Genomic DNA, 14,469 nt, shown 5'->3' on the forward strand with positions numbered 1-14,469 from the left:
TAGGATGTGCAATTATACACTGATTATTCTTACCGTTTCATTTGCATGTTTCAGCTAGTTTTATTTTGCAGGCTGTAATTAGTGTGTATTACTGGCAAGTTCCACTAATGCTTTTCATTGCCTCACCCTTTTCATCTGCATAAGCATTGGATTTAGGGTTCTTCAGTAGTCAAGGTAGAAACACGCTAGAGGTTAAATTGAGGATTCTATGTGGTTTACAGTAATGGTGCTCTTCTAAAAACATTGCAGCCAAGTTGCAACCAATGATCATGATGTGCATGTTACAAGAGAATATAGAAATGAATAAACAATGATGCATCTTAATCCTTGAAGACCAATTCACTTGTCAGTCATGACGTTGAGGCCTCTTTGTTGCCTGACGTCAGCCACTGCGGTTCTCCTCTGGTGTTACCTCTGAGCAGCGCCAGGAGAAATTTATAGTACACCTGTCATGACAGACCCACAGGGGGCTGCCATTGATGGCTGCTTTCTAAAATTGCTACTTGCCTGGCCAGTACTTTTTGATCTACAGACCTTGAATCAACATGCTGCACACCAGTGGCGTCGCTAGGGGGTGGCTTTTGGTGCTATAGCCCCAAATCTGGGGCCCATAGCCCCGAGTCACTGCAGGGGTCCCCAAGGGGAGGGGAGGCTCTCTTGGGACCCTGATGTAAGTGGGGGGCTCTCTGAGGACCCTAATGCAGGGGGGAGGCTCTCTGGGGACCCTGATTTAAGGGGGAGGCTCTCTGGGGACCCTGATTTAAGGGGGTGGCTCTCTGGGGACCCTGATTTAAGGGGGAGGCTCTTTGGGGACCTCGATTTAAGGGGGAGGCTCTCTGGGGACCCTGATGCAAGGGGAAGGCTCTCTGGGGACCCTGATGCAAGGGGGAGGCTCTCTGGGGTCCCTGATGCAAGGGGGAGGCTCTCTGGGGACCCTGATGCACGAGGGAGGCTCTCTGGGGATCCTAATGTAAGGGGGGCTCTCTGGGGACCCTGATGTAAGGGGGGGGCTCTCTGGGGATATATACACACACACACGTATATTATATACATGTGTATGCCCGCCCAAGCGCATGACTTTCTTTACTACGTTGCTATGGGCTCTCGCCCCAGATCATTTGTAGACCTAGCAATGCCCCTGCTGCACACACATCAGAATTCCTTATCTCTGTACTTTTTGTGGGTCAGAGCATTAATATCAAAGCAGCAGCATGAGAGGCAACTGGCATTTGAAGAAGAAAAGCAAGATGGCAGCCTCCATATTTGTTATGTGACAGGTTTCTTTTTTTTTTTTGCTACTTGAAAACATTTCTTAATAAATTCCCTGCAAGAGAAGACTCTTAATAATTACCTTTCTGGTGGGCAGCAAGTACGAACCTAGCGGTCTTTACGCACTACAGCATCCAGCATAATTATCAGCATCTGACACTCCTGGGTGTGTCAGGTGCCAGTGTCTTCTGCTGTCCACTGTGATTGTATATATCGGCCCCTACATCACTACAGGACACAATACAGGATTCAGTAGTGACAAAGGGATGGCTGATGGAACCACAGTGGGGGACAAGGCACTGGACACACACAGAAGTGTCAAATTCTAAAGATTCTGCAGCCATCAAAGCTCTTGAAAAGAGCAAAGCCAGTACTCACCATCTGCCACAGAAACAAATATTAAGCCTTCTTTTGAAGACAGGAAATTACACATTTGTTTTTCAAGCGACACTCATTTATTTTATGTGTTGTAACATTTTTATGAAAATAAACTTCTAGTGAGGAAGCATGTAAAATAGACATTGTCAACTAGGGTTCCTCCAGAGTTTGCAGGGGATTCCTCGAGCAATGAGCAACTTCTGCCTCCCTTATAAGTTCCCAGTGACACCATTCAACTTTTTAGCTATATGTAAAGGGGGATTCTTCCTACTGACCACAAATGTAATAAGCATTCTTGCCACTGTCCATCACACTAATGTAAACTGAGCTCTAGGTTAAGTTATTAGCAGAGGTACCCTGAGATCATAAAGTTATTTCAAGGGTTTCTCCATGTTAAAAAGGCTGCCGTGCTGATCCAGTAGCCTCAGTATAAAGTCACTGACCTGGCACAACTATATATCGGGAATCGTGACTTCATTCTGATCTTCCTATCATGCATGGTACTTCTGAGACAATGTCTCAAAGTGTTAAAGTCAGAGACAGCCAGGCTAGTATTTTTAAAAGCAATACAGCAGCGGCAGCTATTCTTCTTTTTTTCAGTGCAGGTTAACTTTAAGGGCTTGTGTGGATGGGAGTTTATAAATCACCATTGTAATATGACTTTGGGGCCCGCATTGTTGTTTATATCCATAGAAATAACAACAGACATGGCAGGGCAATAACATTTTTGCTTTCAAATTTTTATTGAATGCAGTTTGTTCTATTCAGGCACGCTGCGCACCTGTTTTTAATTCAATTGCTGTCAAAGTATGTGAAGCACATGGTTAGTGCAGTACACACATTTCAGATGCTTTTGCAATGCTCATCATTCCTTTTCAAAGAAAACCAACAATAAGGTTGTTAACAAAAGCAAAACTGTAACAAAAGATAAAGCTTATAATACAAATATAATATAAACACATCATCTTTTGAAAATGTAGCCTTAATGTCTCGATTTGTTTGGGACGTTTTTGCCTAGTTATCTTGCAACATCAGTGTACACAACAAATTTGATGATATAAAGCTGGGAAGAGGTTTATTTTTATTTTTAATAAAGATTGGTGAAGAGGGGCCTCTTTCACACGGATGATCCGTATGTCCGTTTTTCATCCATCCGTTTTCGGATGAAAAACGGACATACAGTCATCCCTATGGAGCGTCGGATGTCAGCGGTGACATGTCCGCTGACATCCGACCCCGCTCCGATCCGAAAAGTGTAACGGAGGAAAAACCTACTTTTCCCTCCGTTTTCGGATCGGATCGGATGACGACGGACACCACGGACCGTCATCATCCGATCCCCCCATAGGGGAGAGCGGCGCTCTGACAGGTCCGTCGCTGCACAGCGTGCAGCGATGCACCTGTCATCTTCCTGCTCAGCGGGGATCGGCGGAGCGATCCCCGCTGAGCCAGCGTGTGTTCACGGGGCGGATCATGACTGATCTGCCCCGTGTGAAAGAGGCCTTAAACATTTTAAATTATGTCTGGTGTCACGAAGGCAACAAATATCGGTGTGCACAAGAAGTGTAGATAGGACCTCCTAAGCCCCGTACACACGGGCCAAATGTCGGATGGCATCGGCCGGTTCAATAGAAACCAGCAGACATTCGGCCCTTGGGTACTGCAGCCGGTCCGACAGAAGCCAGAAGGGGCATGACCGAAAAAGGTCAGCCAATCAGCTCCCGTTTAGCACTCTCAGCCAATGGCCGTCCCCCTGTCGGAACACAATAGCACAGCAGAGGAGATCGCTGTACTAACATCGGATAGTTAGTGGAGCGGCTCCTCCTTAGCTGTCAGGTTTTTTTTGTTCAGCCTGCTGGGTTGAACAAAAAAAAAACTAGCAGTGTGTACTAGGCTTTAGCATCAGAGTCCTTTAAATTAGAAACCATAGATACTTAAAATGTTACTAAAGGCAACATTTTTTTTTTACTAAAATAACAAATGTGTTAAGCCCCATACACACTATCAGATTTTCTGCTGATTTATGTCTTCAGATTTACCAAAACCATGTAGTGGAAGGGCCTGCCTGATTGCATACAAATTGAAACTCCTAAGGTTTGACCTCATATTATATGGTTTTGGTAAATCTGAAGGAAAAAAATCAGCAGAAAATCTGTTAGTGTGTATGGGGCTTTATACTTACCTGCTCTGTGCAATGGTATTGCACAGAGTGACCCTGATCCTCCTCTTCTTCTTGGGACTACCATAGCCAGCCACTGGCTGTGGGTAGAAACGTAGTCCCCGCGCTCCTGACCTGTGTGTCTACGGAGCCGTGCTCCACAGACTGAGGCTGGGTTCATACTAGAGCACGGAGCGGCTCACAGCAGGGGTCCGGTGCGTCTCCATTCTGTGTTTCAGGTCCAATTTCAGCCCCAATTTTTGGCTGAATTCAGACCTGAAATGAACCAAAAGACGCACAGGACTCCTGTGCAATATGCACCAAAGCCGCTTTGGAAATGTGTGAACCGACTCCATAGAGAGCCAGTCACAATCTCCTGCTGTGCGAATTGGATGCAGAGAAATCTGCATCCAATTCGCAATAGTGTGAACCCAGAATTACACAGCGGGACTTAGGCCCACCCCTTTTACCTCCTCACTGCATTTGATTAACAGCAGCAAGAGCCAATGGTTCCTGCTGCTGCTCGAATGCTGTGTAAAGAGGAAAAGAGGGGAGAATAGGTGCAGTGCAGCCATGCACAGCACTGATCGCTTCTCTCTCTTCCCCTTCACAAAGGGGAAGGGGGGCACAGGAAGACTGAAAACATTTTTTACCTTAATGCAAACAATGCATTAAGGTAAAAAAAAAAAAAGTTTTTAGGTTTAGTAACCCTGTAAAGTAGTCTTAGGCTGGGTTCACATAAATGCAAATTGGATGCGGTTTACACCGCATCCAATTTGCTTAATATGTGAGTGTGACTGGCTTTCAATGGAGCCGGTTCACATATGTCCGGGATGGCAGAGTGTGAATTTGTGCGTTTTTGGGTCCGGTTCAAGTACAAATTCAGGGAAAAATTTGCACCTGAAACGGTGAACACAAACGCACAGGACACCGGAATGCAAACCGCCGCCAGACCTTTATGAACCCAGCCGCAGGCTACAATCACACAGCACTTTAGCCATGGATAGTTTGCCGAGTTCAGAGGCCCCTTTGTTGGCAAGCATTTTAAAATGCACTTCAACTGTATTTATATGCATTTTTACAAGCAAATCACTTCAATACACAATAGTGCAGAAATGTTTTAACAGGCATTTTAAAACATGCATCTTTATAACCACAGTTGAGACGAACACACACTCAGTATTTTAGTTTACCTAAAGATGAAATATTCCATTTGCAAGACTGCAGTTTGTTCTCACAAGAAGTTCTTCATGTGGGTTTTGCGATTTACAGGTTATTATAATCTCCATTTATCTGATGAACCTCCTAGAATACAGCGAATGGAGACACCTACTGGTCACAAATAATAATTAGACCATCATAAAAGCAAAAAAGATGTCAGTCTTCCTGAACTTTAAAAATAAAATGTGCAATGCTTGTGATGACATTGAGCCAGTCTGCTGCTTTCTATAATTGGTCGATGCATTAAGTGGAGTTTGTAGTCTTAAAAGCTTCATATTATCCTCCAAAATCTTCTCTGCAAACAACAATGGCTGGCAGCTGAGCGCTCAACAGAGACCTCCTGCAGTGTCGGTGAATATGGCAGCCCAGGTATCCCTCTAGATAGGCCCGCTTACTGCTAATTCAAGCAGGAGACTGTGGTATAAGGAATAAACTTCTACAGTAAAGCCTCATACACACTAGTAGTTTTATTTTGATCAACCCAGCAGGGCTGAACGAATAAAAAAAAACAAACAGCTCAGGTTGGAGCCTCTGTACTAACTATTCAACGTTAGTACAGCGATCTCCCCTGCTGTGCTATTGTGTTCTGACAGGGGGATTCCCCCCCCCCCTCCCAAAAGAACACTCCGGTCAGCGCTCTCAGTCATTGGCTGAGAGTGCTGATCGGCAGACCTTTTTCAGTCATAACCCTTCGACAGAAGCCGAGTGAATGGCCTGCTTCTGTCAGTCTGGCTGCAGTACACACGAGCCGAAAGTCACACGGCTTCTATTTAATCGACCAATGCCACCCGACATTTGGCCCGTGTTTACTAGGCTTAAGAGTGCCCAACTTCTGCTCTAAAGTATCAGATACAGGCCTGCATTTTGGGATATACATCATCAACTTACTTAGAGAACCTCACATTTTATTCCATTCACTATACTGTGCATGCATGTGTCACTGCTGACATAGTGATCACAAGATCAGGAACCACTCAGATTGTTTCCAGATCCTCAGTGTGGGTCTGGATTGAGAGCGATTTGTGTCCTGGGGCATTGTTATGGGGGCTGGGAAGGGGGTAATAGAAAGGGATAACACATTTTAGTACACTGCTGTCTCTCCTGTCCCTGTAGAACCATTAATGATACAATACACAAACACAGCTGTATTTCAGTATGATGCTTCTGGGATGGCACACCCAAATGATGGCACCCATGTATACAAGCTTGGTGCATTACATAGTCAATTTTGTAAAACATAATGCTAAAATATATTATCAGAGGCAGTGCGGGGTCTGGGCTCTGCTTTATATATTTAAGGCCGCGTACACACGGGCGGACTTTTCGACCGGACTGGTCCGACAGACTTTCCAGCGGACTTTCGACTGACTTTTTAACGAATGGACTTGCCTACACACGATCACACCAAAGTCCGACGGATTCGTACGTGATGACGTCCACCGGACTAAAATAAGGAAGTTGATAGCCAGTAGCCAATAGCTGTCCTAGCGTTGGTTTTTGTCCGTCTAATTAGCATACAGACAAGCGGATTTCTGGGTCCGGCAGAGTTACGACATAAAGATTTGAAACTTGTTCCAAATCTAAAGTCCATCAGATTTGCGACTGGAAAAGTCCACTGAAGGTCCGGTGAAGCCCACACACGATCGGATTGTCCGCCATATTTGGTCCGTCGGACAAGTCTGGTCGAAAAGTCCGACCGTGTGTACGCTGCATAACTGTACAGACCACCAAACATTTTTGAGCAGTGATCACCTTCAGAGATGCTGCACACAAAACTCTTGCAAATATCAGGGGAAAAAAAAGACATTTACCATCCCATCAATGAGATTCCTAAAGTGCACACTTTCTATCAGCAAGCAGTACTTTCACATTCTGTATCTTGTAAAACATAAAGCCGTAAAGTGTCATTTCTGTTGGCCCTCAAGCCCACTCAAAAATGACACATCTCGATTTCATCTCAGTATATGATGGAAGTAGACAATATTTTGGTCTGATATCTGTAGCCCTCCTGTCATTGTCAAGTGATAGCCCCAAGCTTTTAGAGATGGTCTCTTTGTGTTCTGAAGTAATGTGACAGCACTACACTTCAATTACTTTTTCTTTTAGAGAGTGGGTTTTATTTAAAGGGATCATCCCAGCCAACAGTGATATTTCAGTTCTGACGGAGTTCCAATGAAACGGGCTTGCCTACACACGATCTCACCAAAGTCCGATCGTTTAGAACGCGATGACGTACGACGGGACTAGAAAAAGGAAGTTCAATAGCCAGTAGCTGCCCTTGCGTCGTTTTTGGTCCGTCGGAATAGCATATAGACGAACGGTTTTCCCGATAGGAATTGATTCAGTCGGAAAGATTTAAAACATGTTCTATTTCTAGGTCCGTCAGAATTTTCGAAAGAAAAAGTATGATGAAGCCCACACACGATTGGAATGTCCAATGGAATGATTCCGTCTGACCTTTTCTGCCGGAGAGTCCGGTCGTGTGTACGCGGCATAAGAGATCCTGGCCCCAAACATTTGCTGTGTCCATTACAAGGGAAGGAGGTCTGACTCCCCCCTGTTGGGTTTTATTCATTTTACAGAAAATGCATCAGAAAGAATGAGACACCAGGACAGGTGTATCTAATAAATGTCCCACGCAGCACAACATACATTAAAGTGTTCTTTGGGTACTACATTCAACAGGACAGATGGCACCAATATTAGTACGTGACATTAATGCTTCCGCGATGGGTGAGAAATGGTCTAAAACGCTAGAAAGATCTAGCCTTTTTTTTTGGCTTTGAGTGGACAATAACACACTGCAGCAAAGTACCAGACCAGAAGGAACATCACTGGGGTGATGTGCTGTGTTTTTAACATAAGATATGCACCTCTCCACACTTAGAGGCTTAAAGCTTTGTTCCATACATCATTTTTTTTTTTATTTCGTTTTGGATAGAGCAGGTGATGGTAAATCTCTTCACATTTTTAGTAAAGTGGGGAAGGGGGTTTGAGGGGTTTGAACTTTTGTCAATGTTTAACTCCTGTCTTTGCCATTCTAGAGCATTCATACCTTTCATTTCTTGTATCAGAGACAAGAGTGGTCTCCTCCTATGACAGGTGTCATGGAGACAAGAGTGGTCTCCTCCTATGACAGGCGTCATGGAGACAAGAGTGGTCTCCTCCTATGACAGGCGTCACATAGACAAGAGTGGTCTCCTCCTATGACAGGCATCACAGAGACAAGTGTGGTCTCCTCCTATGACAGGCGTCACAGAGCCAAGTGTGGTCTCCTCCTATGACAGGCGTCACAGAGACAAGTGTGGTCTCCTCCTATGACAGGCGTCACGGAGACAGGAGTGGTCTCCTCCTATGACAGGCGTCACGGAGACAAGAGTGGTCTCCTCCTATGACAGGCGTCACATAGACAAGAGTGGTCTCCTCCTATGACAGGCGTCACAGAGACAGGAGTGGTCTCCTCCTATGACAGGCGTCACAGAGACAGGAGTGGTCTCCTCCTATGACAGGCATCACAAAGACAAGAGTGGTCTCCTCCTATGACAGGCGTCACAGAGACAAGTGTGGTCTCCTCCTATGACAGGCGTCATGGAGACAGGAGTGGTCTCCTCCTATGACAGGCGTCACGGAGACAAGAGTGGTCTCCTCCTATGACAGGCGTCACGGAGACAAGAGTGGTCTCCTCCTATGACAGGCGTCACAGAGACAGGAGTGGTCTCCTCCTATGACAGGCGTCACAGAGACAGGAGTGGTCTCCTCCTTTGACAGGTGTCACAGAGACAGGAGTGGTCTTCTATAACAAGTGTCACAGAGACAAGAGTGATCTCCTCCTATGACAGGTGTCACAGAGACAGGAGTGGTCTCCTCCTTTGACAGGTGTCACAGAGACAGGAGTGGTATTCTTTAACAAGTGTCACAGAGACAAGAGTGATCTCCTCCTATGACAGGCGTCACAGAGACAGGAGTGATCTCCTCCTATGACAGGCGTCACAGAGACAGGAGTGGTCTCCTCCTTTGACAGGTGTCACAGAGACAGGAGTGGTCTCCTCCTATGACAGGCATCACAAAGACAAGAGTGGTCTCCTATGACAGGCGTCACAGAGACAAGTGTGGTCTCCTCCTATGACAGGCGTCATGGAGACAGGAGTGGTCTCCTCCTATGACAGGCGTCACGGAGACAAGAGTGGTCTCCTCCTATGACAGGCGTCACAGAGACAGGAGTGGTCTCCTCCTTTGACAGGTGTCACAGAGACAGGAGTGGTCTTCTATAACAAGTGTCACAGAGACAAGAGTGATCTCCTCCTATGACAGGTGTCACAGAGACAGGAGTGGTCTCCTCCTTTGACAGGTGTCACAGAGACAGGAGTGGTATTCTTTAACAAGTGTCACAGAGACAAGAGTGATCTCCTCCTATGACAGGCGTCACAGAGACAGGAGTGGTCTCCTCCTATGACAGGTGTCACAGAGACAGGAGTGATCTCCTCCTATGACAGGCGTCACAGAGACAGGAGTGGTCTCCTCCTTTGACAGGCGTCACAGAGACAGGAGTGGTCTCCCCTTTTGACAGGCGTCACAGAGACAGGAGTGGTCTCCTCCTTTGACAGGTGTCACAGAGACAGGAGTGGTCTCCTCCTATGACAGGTGTCACAGAGACGGGAGTGGTCTCCTCCTATGACAGGTGTCACAGAGACAGGAGTGGTATTCTATAACAAGTGTCACAGAGACAGGAGTGGTCTCCTCCTATGACAGGTGTCACAGAGACAAGAGTGATCTTCCCCTATGACAGGTGTCACAGAGACAGGAGTGGTCCCCTCCTATGACAGGCGTCATGGAGACAAGAGTGGTCTCCTCCTATGACAGGCGTCACATAGACAAGAGTGGTCTCCTCCTATCACAGGCGTCACGGAGACAGGAGTGGTCTCCTCCTATGACAGGCGTCACGGAGACAAGAGTGGTCTCCTCCTATGACAGGCGTCACATAGACAAGAGTGGTCTCCTCCTATGACAGGCGTCACAGAGACAGGAGTGGTCTCCTCCTATGACAGGCATCACAGAGACAGGAGTGGTCTCCTCCTATGACAGGCATCACAAAGACAAGAGTGGTCTCCTCCTATGACAGGCGTCACAGAGACAAGTGTGGTCTCCTCCTATGACAGGTGTCACAGAGACAGGAGTGGTCTTCTATAACAAGTGTCACAGAGACAAGAGTGATCTCCTCCTATGACAGGCGTCACAGAGACAGGAGTGGTCTCCTCCTATGACAGGTGTCACAGAGACAGGAGTGGTCTTCTCCTATGACAGGTGTCACAGAGACAGGAGTGGTCTCCTCCTTTGACAGGTGTCACAGAGACAGGAGTGGTCTCCTCCTTTGACAGGTGTCACAGAGACAGGAGTTATCTCCTCCTATGACAGGTGTCACAGAAACGGGAGTGATCTCCTCCTATGACAGGTGTCACAGAGACGGGAGTGGTCTCCTCCTATGACAGGTGTCACAGAGACAGGAGTGGTATTCTATAACAAGTGTCACAGAGACAGGAGTGGTCTCCTCCTATGACAGGTGTCACAGAGACAAGAGTGATCTCCCCCTATGACAGGTGTCACAGAGACAGGAGTGGTCTCCTCCTTTGACAGGTTTTACAGAGACGGGAGTGGTCTCCTCCTATGACAGGTGTCCCAGAGACAGGAGTGGTCTCCTCCTTTGACAGGTGTCACAGAGACAGGAGTGGTCTCCTCCTATGACAGGCGTCACAGAGACAGGAGTGGTCTCCTCCTATGACAGGTGTCACAGAGACAGGAGTGGTCTCCTCCTATGACAGGTGTCACAGAAACAGGAGTGGTCTCCTCCTTTGACAGGTGTCACAGAGACAGGAGTGGTCTCCTCCTATGACAGGTGTCACAGAGACAGGAGTGGTCTCCTCCTATGACAGGTGTCACAGAAACAGGAGTGGTCTCCTCCTTTGACAGGTGTCACAGAGACAGGAGTGGGTCTCCTCCTATGACAGGTATCACAGGTCACAGAGACATGAGTGGTCTCCTCCTTTGACAGGTGTCACAGAGACAGGAGTGAGTCAATTCTCCCCAGTCGAGTCACTGACAAGAAAAACATAAAACAAAATGTTATTGCTTCACCACTCTGTCCAAAACTAGAATAAAAATGTTGTCTGGCATTGGGCTTTATTTAACTAAAGTAATACAGACAACAATGGAGCATAGTAACCCTTCAGTCTAAAAACCTTCCATGCATCTAACATCAAGGATTTTATGAAATGATTCTTTGTTTTGAATTGATGAATTAAGGCATACAGTGTATACCATATAAATGTCAGCATATAAAAACCTTCCTGTCTTTCTCATCCATCTCTACAAATGAGCTCAGTTTGCAAAAAAACACATTGGTGGGGCTAGAGCAGCTTGGCAGCCCAATAAGGTTATTCAAACAGGGGGACATCATGGTGTGCAATTTCTGTCTGCAGATTCTTCATGTGTCTGCCATTAAACTGCCAACGCTGATCATTCATTGGTTGCAACTTGCTGTAGGTGACAGCTTATAATTGGTCTGTGCTCCATCTTATTAAATAAAGCCTAGTGTGGCAGAGCTCCAGTCTTTATTTTACTAGGATTGGCAACTGTTGAAATTAAGCACAAGAAACTTCAAAATGAAATGAAATGAAATTTTAGTAAAATGTGCAAATCTTCTAGTACATATAGGGTTTATTTGCTAAAGGCAAATCCACTTTGCACTTCAAGTGCACTGCAAGTGCATATGGAAGTGCAGTCGCTGTAGATCTGAGGGGGACATGCAAGGAAAATAAAAAACAGCATTTTTGCTTGCACATGATTGGATGATAAAATCAGCAGAGCTTCCACTCATTTCAGATCTTCCCTTTAGATCTACAGTGACTGCACTTTCAAGTGCACTTCCAGTGCAAAGTGGATTTGCCTTTAGTAAATCAACCCCTACGTCACAAATGTTCCAAATGCAGTCTGTTTCCATGTTTTTAAAAATCGTATGCGGTTTTCCTCAAAGGAATTTGAAGTTATAATGTACGTGGTGTTGACGTTTTAACATGATTATACATTTTTTAAGTATCTAAAATTATTTTCATTACAAGCTATATTAATGAGATTTCATTTTAATGTTGTGTGTGTTTCTAGCTTTTTATTTTAAATAAAAACACGGCTTTACATTCCTGTCATCTTCAGTCATGTATAACTGTTCCTATATGGAGATACAAAAATGGTATAGGATGCCTAGAGAAAAACATAGGAAAAAATGCTTATTGCAATACCATGCTGAAAGGCATAGAATGGGACAGAAAATTAAAGTAAGGCAAAACCTTTTTTTTTTTTTTTTTTTGGGAATAGAGTAAGGGAGGGTTATAATCTCACAAAAGATAAAAGAAAGTTGGCAGGACCCTGATGACCAAAAGTCTCACTGGTCTACTCAGGTTACAGGTTACCCACTCACCTAGGACAAGATGGAGTTCCTTAAAAGAACAAGATAAGAAGTCAAGTTTAAGGAAGGGGTGGGAGAAGGACCCAAAGGTGTCCTTGCCTCCAGATAAGGCGAAGAAACTAACAGCGGATTAACCTGATACATTCTTCATTCAAAGGGGTATGTAGAAAGAAAGAAATTCAAAAGAAGGCATAAACAATAGGTAACTGCACACAGTGAAATAAAAAACGCATGCAGATGAGCTCAGCCATGCCAACATCAGCCGCATGTGTCAATCAAATCAAGTCAACTAATAATGTGAGAAATCACAATTCAGTATAGGACTAAGAGAGGCCTGGGAAAACTCAATGGCACGCACTGGTACTCCGTCTTGTGCTTAACCGTGAACCTCCAAGCTCTCTATGTGTCCTTAGTACAGTTGCATAAGATATCCACAGTGACAGTTACATACATTGATCATCACATGTAACTATATATGTATGACTGACAGTGCAGCACTTTTGTTCATCTCCTAAATCTCTGGAAAATAGCAGGAATATCCTCCTTTTTCAAGCAATTGTTTTAAACTTGCATGTGATGATCAATGTATGTAACTGTCACTGTGGATATCTTATCTTATGCAACTGTACTAAGGACACATAGAGAGCCTGGAGGTTCACGGTTAAGCAAAAGACTGAGTACCAGTGTGTGCCACTGAGGTTTCCCAGGATTCTCTTAGTACTATTCCTATACCCAATTGTGATTTCTCACATTATTAGTTGACTTGATTTAATTGACAGGTTTGGCTGATGTTGGCATGGCCGAGCTCATGGGCATGCGTTTTTAATTGACAACGTTGTCATTTTTAATTCACTGTGTACAGTTACCTATTGTTTATGCCTTCTTTTGAATTTCTTTCTTTCTACATACCCCTTTAAATGAAGATTATATCAGGTTAATCCGCTGTTACACCTTTGGGTCGTTCTCCCACCACTTCCTTAAACTTGAAGGGTTATAAACTCTCTTTTTTTTTTTTCTTGCCATCTGTGTCCCATTGGCGAGATTTACCTTCACTTTCTGTCCCATAGCCAGAACAGGAAGTGAGGAGATCCCTGAAAATTATGGTAATCGCTTGGGGGCCCCCCAGGTTGGAAGATTTCCCCTCTATTACTCTTCTGGAGACAACCCAAAATGTAGGGTTTTTTTCACTTTTAATGCTAACAGTAAACAGGACAAATAGAGAGGGTGAATCTCCCCAATGGGGTGCAGACATCAATAAAAACCTAATAGGTGTTATAATCCATCTCCACTCTATCCAAAAAAAAAAAAAGTTTTTCCTCCAGTTATACTTTAAATAATCCATTTACACTGTTCTAGCAAAGCTGCCAAGTAAGTGGCTTAAGTGTAAACCTTAAAAGAATTTTCAATTGCTCTGGACCATAAGTTCAACTCCTGGTTGACAGATGCCACATTCGTAGTACATTAAGATAAAGGGGTGACTGACAGCAAGAGGTTTAAGGGAACCTGTCATAAGCTAAAAGAGTTGGACATTGCTCTCTCCTTCTGAGAATGTAATGCTCTGGATTTAATACTTACCTAGAACAAGATTAAAGATAAGGTACTTTAAGTATTGAAGCTAGACACAGCCTGGCCATCAAAATTTGCAAGAGGCAACCAGGAATGGGAGCACTCATATGTTTTCTATAATTGGTGCAACAGCACCTCATAATAATGCAATTCAGTTTTTAATTGGTCACATTGTTTAGTTCTTAAAATAAAACCTAAAAAGTGATATGCAAGTTGCCATTGCCAACTTGTTTTTATAGGCTCAATCCCTGGAGTTGTCATCTTGATACTTGCATCATGATTCTAAAAACGACTGACCTGAACAAGTATGTTGCCAGAGAGCCACTGCTGCAGAACAAGCATGCAGTCAGTAAATTTTTGAGACACTTGATACATTCGTACTTGTTCTCATTCAGCCATTTGTTTAAGCAACAAAGGAAGG

At 44.7% G+C, this 14,469-nt stretch overlaps 1 protein-coding gene across 10 annotated transcripts in view; it reads left to right on the top strand.

The window, feature by feature from the left end:
* Window positions 1-14,469, top strand: part of SHANK2 (SH3 and multiple ankyrin repeat domains 2) — a 951,897-nt gene that overhangs the window by 894,424 nt on the left and 43,004 nt on the right. The window lies entirely within an intron of this gene.

The sequence above is a fragment of the Aquarana catesbeiana genome, linkage group LG11, assembly GCF_042186555.1.
Source record: "Aquarana catesbeiana isolate 2022-GZ linkage group LG11, ASM4218655v1, whole genome shotgun sequence".
NCBI classification, from domain to species: Eukaryota; Metazoa; Chordata; class Amphibia; order Anura; family Ranidae; genus Aquarana; species Aquarana catesbeiana.